The following is an 11,736-nucleotide window of genomic DNA, read 5'->3' as shown; positions in this document are numbered from 1 at the left end:
TTGATCACATGTCTAAAATATTGACACTCAACTAACGAATTAAAATATATACAGTACAAAAATTTTAGTATACAATACAATAATTTTGGTGCATAGCACAAAAATTTTGGTGCCTAACACGAAAAATTTTTATGGATCACACAATCAAAACATTTACCCCTAACCAACAAAATACGCGCAACACATAAATTTTAGTGCATAACAGATCTTTTGGTGTATAGTAAATTTTTGAAGAACCACATGTTTAGAACATCGATTCATCCAACTAACAAAATATATTCGCAGTAAAAATTTATGTACTATGTCCAAAAATTTGTGTAATATATACAAATATTTATGTATTATGTACAAAACTTTTTATGTTATATAAATAGTTTGTGCTATGTATAAAAATTTCTGTATTATATCAATAAATTTTTATACTCTCTAAAAATTTTTATGTTAAAAAAATACAAAAAAACAACGGTTACACATGAATATATTTTTTTCATTGAACTTATATCAACTTAATTGGATTTAGTTAAAAAACGCTTATCTATACGGTGTTGTGCGGATAAGCTAAACATTAATAATGTGCACTAATAAACTAGTTGGATAAACCATTATGGGTTAGATATGGTAGGCACTACAAAAAAAAAAATTGAGTAAAATCGTAGTTATTTTCGGTATTTCATCACGCAAAATCACACTTAATCACTAAAATAGTATACTTTTGTGTTTGATTTTTAAATTAAACCTAAATGTGAAAACATGTATTTTTGGGCTTAAATTGAGCATTTTAATTTCACTTTTATTCCATTCGATGCCGTGATATGTTTTGTGAGTGATTTCAGGTCTATTAGACAAGAATGGATAGGTAGAAGTGGAAGGAAGCATGCAAGAAGAGAGAACACATGAAAAAAAAAAGAAAAAGCACACAGTCAAGTGTGTGTACGCACAACCCTCTGTGCATATGCACAAGAGCAAAATCAGCAAGTGTGCGTACGCACAACATCTCGTGCGTATGCACAAGTAGAAAAATCAACAAGTGTGCGTATGCACACATCTGTGCGTACGCACAGCTACCAGTGCGTGACTTCATTAACGAGGCACGTGGCTCGCGATTTTGGAGGCCTTTTGACCCAATTTTGGATGTATTGAAGCTGAAATTGAGTGCTATATGAAGGGTACTTCATTCCATATCAAAGCATTAAGTTTTCATTAGGTTAAATTAGATTAAAAAGCATTATTAGGAGTAGGAATAGTTTAGAGTAGAAAATTCTCTCTTAGGTTTACTTAATTTTCATTGTAGCATTTTATAGTTTCAAGTTTGATCTTGGATTTTGCTTATCTCATTGTAAGTACTCTTTAATTTCCTCCTTAATTTCACTACTCTTGTTATATTTTCCTATAGTTTAAGTTACTTTGTTAATATATGCAATTTTGGTTTCTTGAAGTTTTCATTGATGAATTTAATGTTTTATGATTTCTCTTTGCTTGTTTGAGTGTTTATTGTTGATTTTGTGAATAGTTTGGTGATAGTTTTTATTTTTATTTACAATTTTTTATGTTTTGGTTTTATGCCCACCAAGTGTTTGTGAAATTGTCACTTGGTAATTTTGAGTAGCTTTTTACACCTTGACTTGGGAATTTAGAGTCATAATGTCTGACATTTAGTGGTAATTCTTGGGTAATTAGTTGGCTCTTGTTTCCATTGACGCTAGCTTTTTATTAAGAAATTAGTAAGTTAGCTAGGACTTACGGATTAAGGTCAATATATACTTGCTTGATTTACTTCTCGATGTTAGGGGTTGACGAAGCGAGATTGATTCATCATAGTTGTCATAGTTGTGGACATAAAATATCAAATCATATTATACCTGACAATATGTATATAAATTGTCTAACTTTGTTTAGTCACTAAGTCTTACCACGTTAACTAAGTTACTAAAGTCTAAACATTTAAACTAATTATTCACTGAAAATAAAACAAGGAAAAATTACTAGCCTCAAAATCTAAAGCTCTAACCACGTACCAAGTAGCATTTAGTCTATTAATGTCTCCATCGCAAAAATATTCTTGCGGACCATATTTACTTAATGAAGTCAAACTTAAGCATTTAGAAACTAACAAAATTTTTAAAAACTATTCAAATGCATAACAAGCTCGGCTACTGTGACCTTATATATGCGTCTGAGCATATCTCGGATGCTGAGACCTAAATTAAATAAATTGTACGTATCTCAGGTTATGAGATCTCTTTCTCAGTTACCACATGCTCAATCTCCAATTTTCATAATAACACATGTTACGGGTGCATCTAAAATATGTATCGGCATTATCTAGTTACAGTACAGGATCTCAGGCGTCAAAATATATTCAATTTTTAACTTATTCCTGAGCATTCAAGATGTGTAAGAATACGTTTTTTTATAAATACTTCACATTTTATGTATTTCTGTATATTATATATTTGTTTAATTTAAATAAAAATTTTAAAATATTACGAGTTCTTTCAAATCGTCATAATATAAATGCCATTTTTAAACTATTATTTTAAGAAAAAGACAAACACTTGATATTGTACTGACAATAAAAATAAAGGAAAGATATTTTTTATTTTTTAATTTAAAAATATATAAAATTATAATTAAATTGTTATTTTTTAAAATATAAGATATTTGAATTTTTTTTGGTTCATTTATTTATTTTCGAAATAAAAAATAAGAAACTAGTTGTTATTTTTTTAAAAAAATAAAAAATAAAAATACAGAAAGCACATCAAGAGGGTTGCTTTCACCAACGACACACGTACCAAATATAACTATACAGTTGCTTTTTTTTATATTTTAAAAAAGAAAAGAAAATAAATGCATGACTATACATTATTAATTTATTATTGATATTTTTACGTCATTCTTTTCAATATATGCTTCCTTGCGTATGCAATAGCTTCTCCCCTTGCGTTTTTCCCAATTATTGGTTCCCTTTTAATCCCGGCAGCCTCTATTTGATCATTGTTTATACAATTTCGCTATCTAATTAACCAACAATTAGCATTGTTTTTTTTGGAGAGTACACCAATTCAAACTTTACGAAAAATATTTAAATTTTAATAAAAATATATAAATTTTTTTATAAAAAATTAAAATTAAATAATAATAATAAACATTTAAAATTATTTTAAAATTATATTAAAAATTTTCAATAAAAAACATCCAAAATTTAATAAAATAAAACATCTAAAACTTAACAAAAAACAAAATATCCAAAAAAATTTTAAAATTCTTTAGAGTGAATATCAATTCAAATTTTCACAAGATAGAAACCTCTAAAATCTAATCCAAAAACTAGAAAAAAAATCTAAAACCAAATAATAACAAACATCTAAAACCATTTTAAAAATTTCAAATATCATTTTAAATATTCATTTTAAAAATTTTAAAATTTATTTTAAAAATTCCTAACAAAAAATATCTGAAACGTAACAAAAAAAATCATTTATCCAAAATCTAACAAAAATAAGATATTTAAAATTATTTTAAAAATTCTAAGACCTAACAAAATAAAACATAAAAAAATTAGAAAAAAAAATTTGAAAACTAAATAAGAAACATCTAAAACTATTAAAAAAATATCTAAAATCCAAAAAAAGAAACATCCAAAACATAAGAAAAATCTGAAATTTAGCAGAAAAAACATTCATAATGTTAGTCAAAAAATATTTTCGATTAATACGAGCTAATTCAAAGTGTTGAAGAGACAATGAGAAGGAAAGCAGATGTCGAAAAAGGGGCACGTGCAGGTATAAGTTGGGAGTTGCTTATCATGAACTTGATTTTGAATTTCTTCTTAAATCGAACGGGCTTAATCAAACAGGTATTCGAATAATAAATTGAATAGTTTCTCGAATAAAGGATCGAACGGTTACATAAGTGGAGAAATTGAAAGCTTTCACCACGTGAGAAATTGATGGGTAACGTTTCATTAGCAAAAGAGTGGGAACAGTTACCAGGGAATGCACGCGCAAGACAATATTGTGTAATTAATAGTCGATTACAGAGGTAGGCTATAAATATTAGAAAGTTTTAGGGAAAAAAGGTTGGAAATTTACTTCAGAAAACACTCAAACACACTCACATCCCCAACGAATTTCTGAGTCTGCGATCAAGTCTCTTTTCAGTAGGGTTCCTTCCATATTTTTATCTTTTCAATTTACAATTCATACAAAAACTTTACTTTCCATGTTCAATTTACCTTTCAAGCAATTTTAGTTTCCTTGTCAAATTTACATTTCAGTATCCTTTAATTTCCATGTCGAAAGTCCTTTGATTAACTCGAAGGCATTTTATCGCTTTGTTTAATTTTAATGCAATCTTTTTCGATTCCAGTCAATTTACTTTTCAAAAACTTTATTTTTAATTTATTTTGTTCTTCTACAAATCTTAATTTAATATCTATTTCAAAACTCATCTAATTCGAGATGCTTTGATGCACTTATAGAAAACTAGTACCTGCAAAAGAGGAGTTGGTTTCTCTCCCAAACCATTAGAATCAAACCACCGTCGATTTGCTAAAAATTGACAAAACAAATTGGCATGCCCGGTGGGACAGTTTAAATTGAAGTGTGTCAAAAGTTTTTGTATTATTTGGTGTATGCGATTGAGAAGTGGAAAGATCATTCACATGGCTAATGAAATGTCAAATGTGAATGATGATTTATCCATCAATGATAGCATACCAGTAATTGTGCAACAAGCGGACGTGACTTCACATTCGGAAGGTGCAATTGAAAGTGAAAGCATAGCGGTTACCACTGTGCAAACTGAAAATGTTGGACGTAACATTCGTCCACGTGGTAATTTGCCACTACCTCCAATAACTACCAGTTGGCCTCTGATAAACCACTAATTTATGGTTTATATTGTATTTAATTGAGTGGTTTTATCAAGCTTTTCACCCACTTATTCATAGGATTTGCATGATTTTACAATTCCTTCCTACTTTAGTTCTATGATTGAAAACATGTTTCTTTGGTCTTAATTTAGCTAATCTTAATCCTCTCTTATTACCATTCGATATCTTAATCTGTGTGTTAAGTGTTTCAGGCTTCATAGGGCAGGAATGACTTAGAGAATAAAGAGGAAGCGTGCAAAAATGGAAGAAACACAAGGAATTGAGGAGATGACCAGCGAGAAGTCATGCGGTCACATGGCTCACGCGACCGCACGAAATGGAAGAAATCAGAGTGACGCGTTCACGTGCTTGACGCGACCGCGCGGATTGGAAGCTGCACGAACGACGTGAATGCGTGGACGACGCGCACGCGTGATACGAAAAATGCTGAGTGACGCGATCGCGTGGACGACGCGGACGCGTGACGTGCGCGATCTGCAGAATTACAAAAGTCGCTGGCAGGGATTCTGGGCCGCATTTCAACCCAGTTTTTGGCCCAGAAACACAGATTAAAGTTAGGAAACATGCAGAGACTCAACATGCTTTTCATAACTCACAATTTTAAGGTTTAGATGTAGTTTTTAGAGAGAGAGGTTCTCTCCTCTCTCTTAGGATTAGGATTAGGATTAGGATTTTTAGAATTAAGATTTCATCTTCTTCAATCACAGGTTCAATGTTCCTTTAATTTATTTTCCACTTTTATTTATTACTTTAGTTTATTACTTGATGTTGCCAATTTGGCTTATGGATTTCTATGTTCAATCTAACTTTCTATTGAATATAATTTGAGGTATTTTAGATCTATGATTTGTTTTTTTATTTATGATATAAATAATTTAGATTTTTTTACCTTTTGGCTTTGGTTGATTAATTGGTAACTCTTGAGTTATCAAACTCATTGTTGACTGAAAATTGGAATTCTTCAAGAATTAATTCGAGTTTCACTAACTCTAGCCTTTCCCAAGGAAAGACTAGGACTTGAGGAATAAAAATTAATTCATCTACTTAACTTACCTTCATAGTTAGTGGTTGACTTAGTGGGAGAAAAATCCAATTCTCATCACAATTGATAAGGATAACTGTGATAGGACTTCCAGTTCTCATACCTTGCCAAGAGCTTTACTAGTTATTATTTTGACGACTTGTTATTTTACATTACTTGTTCAACCCTTTTGAAAACCCCAAAATAACCTTTGCATAACCAATAATAAAACACACCTCCCTGCAATTCCTTGAGAAGACGAGCCGAGGTTTAAATACTTCGGTTATCAATTTATTTAAGGGTTTGTTACTTGTGACAACCAAAACGTTTGTAAGAAAGGTTGATTACTTGGTTTAGAAACTATACTTGCAACGAGAATTTATTATAACTTCTAGACCATCAATCTTCCGTTCTTCAAAATGGCGCCGTTGTCGGAGAATTGCAAACGTGTGCCTTATTATTGATTATTGTAAATATTTTTCTTTTACTTGTTTATTTGTTCCTTCTCTTCCCTCTTATTTTTGATAGCTACTATGAATTCTCACCCCTCTCGCTTTGAGTTTGGTTCTAATTTTGTTGCAAGGAATGGAAGCTATAACAGGACTATGCATCAAGGTCTAAGCAATCAAAGATGGATGGAGCCACAAGGATCTGATCACCCCTTTAGGCAACAACATCATCCTAGATATCATGGACAAAGACCATTCTATAATGCATACCCAACTGATAGATTCGGTGGACCGCCTTGTAGCTACCAACAAGCCCCACCCTATGCTCAGAGATCATCCTCTCGATATAACTTCGAACCACCACACTCACAAGTTTCTTTTCACTATTCACTACCACATGATCCTTATCCACCCCAACGCCAATCCAACTATTCCCAAGAACCACCACACACCTATGCACCATGTTCATATCCATCAAGCCAAGAATCACAGGTTCGCCTCGAAGAATCAGTAAAACAATTTAATGCAACCCTTCATCAACTGGAGCAAGCAATAAATCAATTATCTTCCAGATGTTCCGACACTCACCAGACTCCCATGGCTTCATGTGGGGAATCTAATGAAGAACGCAGCACGAAAAAGACACTAGAAGCTCTAGTGGACAGCATAGAGCATAACTTCGTACTGGAACAAATAGAGGAAGCTGTCATTGTAGAAAAAGAAGAGTTGGTTGAAGATTTAGGAGATGCCGAACCGCCACCTGAATCCAGAGTTGTAGAGAATTCCGTCAAGGATGTTACAATTGATGCTAAAGAGGATGTTGCGCAGCCTCCAATGCTGATATCTTATGAAGAACTGGACGAAATAACCCAAGAAGCAAGTTTCCTTGATGACGATGATCATGAGTCGAGTTCTCTTAGTAACAAACTTGCATTCGCAAGTGAATTCTTTGAGATGGAAGAATCTTCCCCAAGTGAATATGAAGATGATGCAGAGCTCGACTTTTCTCAACCTCCTGTTTATGACTCAAGTGATGAGGAAGATATCAATGACTTTGATCAAGACATGGGTGAAGTTGAAGAAATTTACAAAGAGGTGGAGGAATTCACTGAAGACCACAAGGGAGTAGAGCTTGCAGAACCACTAAAAACACTGATCCCAAGGCCACTACCAACCAACACAGACTTCAAGTGGGAAAAATCTTTGACTCTTATCTTTATTTTTCCACTTGAATATGGTTTACTTGAAACAAATGGCCAGCTTAGAGTTCTCTGCGGCTTTAAGAGTAAAAGGAAAATGACTCGCACTCAGAGATGGTATGCATGATTCAATGAGGTTTCGCACTTCAATTTGAGGTGCAAGGATTGGTGTCAAGCTCAATTGAAAGGATCTCGGAAGCTGTTTGGTCACTGTAGTGAGAATTCAGACTACTCACCACCCGGCTGGAAAGATGTAGATCAAGACAAAGACGGGTGTAGAAGAAAAGTTTGTGATCCTAGAGTCTGTTCTGACATTCAACACCCCGGGAGCTTGGAAACCTGTTTGAAACTGCTCAACAGTTTTAAGTGCCTTATTTGGGACCCCGGAGGATGTTAGAATTGCAAACATTGGTGGAGATACTTGGATCAGTACCAGCATAAGCCACCATGACAGGAAGCTCATCAAATGTCCAACTTAAGGACTTTAACCAAAAGTGCTAGGTGGGAGACAACCCACCATGGTATGATCGTTCTTTCTCCATTCTACTTTATTTTTGAATTTTGTTTGAACCTGGAATTTTCACATGACATTCATTGCATTTTGCATTCTGCATATTGCATAAAAAAAAGTCGCACGCGATGCGACTGCATCGATGATGCGTCCGCGTCATATGTGCGTTGGGAAGAAAATAACATGAACAGAGAGTCACGCGAAAGCGCGGCTGGAGGCGTGCCTTTGGCACAAATTGATCCATGCGACCGCGTCAATGACGCGTCCGCGTCACCCATGCGAACGCGTGCCTCAAAATCGATGTAAAAAGGGTGTTTGCCAAAAGTTAAGCTAGAATTGGGCTGGACTTGTGCTAGACGCACAAGCCCTACCATGCGTACGCGTACCCCACGCGTCCGCGCCGTTTTCAAATTTAGGCCATCCACGCGATCGCGTCACCCAAAAATTTGGCAATATAAATTTCAAACAGAGAGTTGCGCGACCGCGAGGCTGCCCTCGCGCTAATGGCACAAATCGATCCACGCGACCGCGTGGATGACGCGTCAGCGTCATTTCATTGAAGCACTATCCGCACGACCGCGTCCCCGACGCGACCGCGTCGCTTGCGCTGCACAGCTTACCCTACATTGCCAAAATATCTTATCTTTTCTTCCCTATATCTAATTCTTTTCTTCCTTTCTTATTTCTTTTCTTCTTTCTTCTTCCTTTTCTTACTTTCTTCTTCTCATCCCTCTTCACTTCCATTTAATTTTTTTGCATAGTTTCATTCATTGCATTATCTTCATTGGTGTTAAAAATTTATTTATTTTACTTGTGGATTATTCAAAGAATTATTTGACAATTATATAATTTTTTTAAAAAGGTTGCTTGCATGTTCAACTGAATACTTTCAATAACTTATTAACCATGCATGCTATGTGTTTGTGAAAAAGCCCGTATGACATCATGCACTACTTTTATGTTATCCTACTACTCTAATGCCTGTTTTTCACAAAACCCTTTCCACATTTTATTTTTAATTATAATTGTCAATACAAACGTGATTGTCGGTTTGTTACGAGTAATAATACATTTTTAATCTATGATCTATGCTACTCGTGCCCTTGCCGGCATGCTAATAAACATCTTGCAGCCAATACTCCCCATGCCTTACTATATTTCCATTGATGAATGATGACAAGTCATCTTAGCCTAGTTGCACTAGTCTTTTTCCTTTGTTTTCAATAGATTTTATGCACTTTCTTGAGCCATAAGCAAGCCATTTGGGTAGAATTTCATGTTTCCTTTGATTCAATCAACCATGGATGAATTGATGCATTTTCATGAGTTTTTATGCCATAATTGCTTAAATCTCAAGAAGAAGAAAAACTCTCATGATTATAGCATAGCTTTGATGTTTTTGATTGATTGATGATAGGTGAAAAGAGCTTTGAAGAAGGTTGAAGAAAGAAGGAATGGCAAAGAGCAAGAGAGGACAAAAAGCTTGAGCCAAAGTTTGCCTCAAACTTTAGCTCAAACGTGAGGAAGAGCTTGACTTCACCCTGGAGGCATCAAAAGTTTGCGCCAACGTTTGCCTCAAACTTTGAGTCAAACGTTGGCGCCACAAAAAGAACACCCAGGGAGCAAAAAAGCTTGCGCCAACGTTTGCCTCAAACTTTGAGTAAAACGTTGGCGCCACTCTAGCAAGAAAGGGTACTCTGTTTGAAGCCTTGAACAAGCTAACGTTTGCGCCAACGTTTGCTTCAAACGTTGGGCCAAACGGTGGCCAAAAGAGAAGCATGGGAGGAGCCACGTTTGAGCTCACGTTTGACCTCAAACGTTGAGCCAAACGTGGAAATCAACAAAATGGGCAAATCTGTAAAAAAAAGTTTGAGTCAAAGTTTGCCTCAAACTTTGACTCAAGCTTAAATGGTTCATGGCTCGGTTCACAAGTAGGTTTCTTCCCAACACCAAGAGCAATCAACAGAGGCTATTGTCAACCCAATTCCATCAAGATCAAAGGTCCAATTCAAGGCTTGAGGATCATTTGAAGAGAGTGTATAAATAGCTTAGATTTTAAGTTTTAGTGGGCTTTCTTTTGAGAATTTTTAGAGAGCTTTTCCTTTTGAGAGCTTTCTTTTAGAATTGGGATAGTAGTTACAGAGAGAGCTCACTTTACGTTTGATTGGTTGTTTTGAGAATTGGAGAGTTCCTAGGAAGGAGAATTGAATTCTCTTCCTCTTAGTTTTCTTGTTTTCAATTTCATTTACACTTGTCTTGAGTCTTGGGTGTTGAGAATTGAAGAAATTTTGTTTCAATCTCACCTTGAGATCTCCTTCTGTTTTGATTTACTGCAACTTTTGGAAATTGAACTTTGAATTTACTTTTCTACATTGCTCTCTTCTTAAATTTTGCAATTGCTCTCTGAATTTGGATCTAGGAAGGCATTGAGATCTAGACTTAGTTATCTAGTCTCTTGGGTCCTGAGATCTATTGGTCTCCATTTTAATTTCCTTGTTTAATTGCTACACCAAGCTTATTTTCATTTCGGTCTGAGATCCGGTTTATTTGAATTCATCTGCTCCTTTACTGTTTGTTTAATTTCACTTTTCTCTATTTAATTTCTGCAATTCCACATCCCTGACCCATTTACAATTCAAGCCATTTACATTTCTTGCACTCTAAGATTCTGCAATTTACATTCCTTGCACTTTAAGTTTCAGTCATTTAATTTCTTATTCTTTAAGATTCATCTCTTTTTCCTTTTGTTCCCTTTAATTTCCTGCAATTCACCCTTTCCCCTTTACATTTCATGCAATTTAGTTTCTGTCAATCACAAATCACACAACTCAACTTCTATTTGCTTGAATAAATCAACCATTAAGCTAAAATTGCTCAATCCATCAATCCCTGTGGGATCGACCTCACTCTTGTGAGTTTTATTACTTGATGCGACCCGGTACACTTGCCGGTGAGTTTTGTGTCGGATCGTTTTCCGCACATCAATGAACTGATCACATGGAATCGCGACCATGTCTTCTATTCACTATTTTCCTTACTTGGCATGATTATCACTCGTACTGCCCTCCTCTTTGCTCTATCCCTTTGACTTCATGTCCTTTTCTCTTCTCCCTTTTTCAGGCTGGCCACCAGAACGGGTAAAGAGAACGCCTCTACAACGAGCAACAGCTGCGGAACCACATCCTCCACCACCTGCACATCTTTGCATGCACCGAGGACGGTGCAATCTTTAAGTGTGGGGAGGTCGATACCGATCTCCAACGGGTTAGTTAGTCCCTTCTCAACACCAATTTTTGTTTTTCATTGTTGCATTTGCATGTTTGATTGCATGTTTGTTTGATTTTGTGCATATTTTACCACTTAGTTGAAGTAATATTTTCTTTTTCAAGAAACTTTTTATAGTGTTTCACTAATTTAAATTAAAAACTTTCTGAAAAAAAAACTTGTATGAAGAAATATTATTTTGGAACATAGTTTAAAGCTCGAACACACAAAACCAGTGAGATTTTGAGCTTATTTGATTGGTTGCATTTTATCAACCAATATATTTTATTTTTGTGTGTTATTCTCTCTAAAACTGTAATCTTTATCTTGCTTAATTCTATATTTCCATTGTTTGATGTATGCATGCACTTATATGATTGAGGCCTTGTTTCACT

The sequence above is a fragment of the Arachis duranensis genome, chromosome 1, assembly GCF_000817695.3.
Source record: "Arachis duranensis cultivar V14167 chromosome 1, aradu.V14167.gnm2.J7QH, whole genome shotgun sequence".
Lineage (NCBI taxonomy): Eukaryota > Viridiplantae > Streptophyta > Magnoliopsida > Fabales > Fabaceae > Arachis > Arachis duranensis.
Note: the sequence above shows the minus strand (reverse complement) of the source record.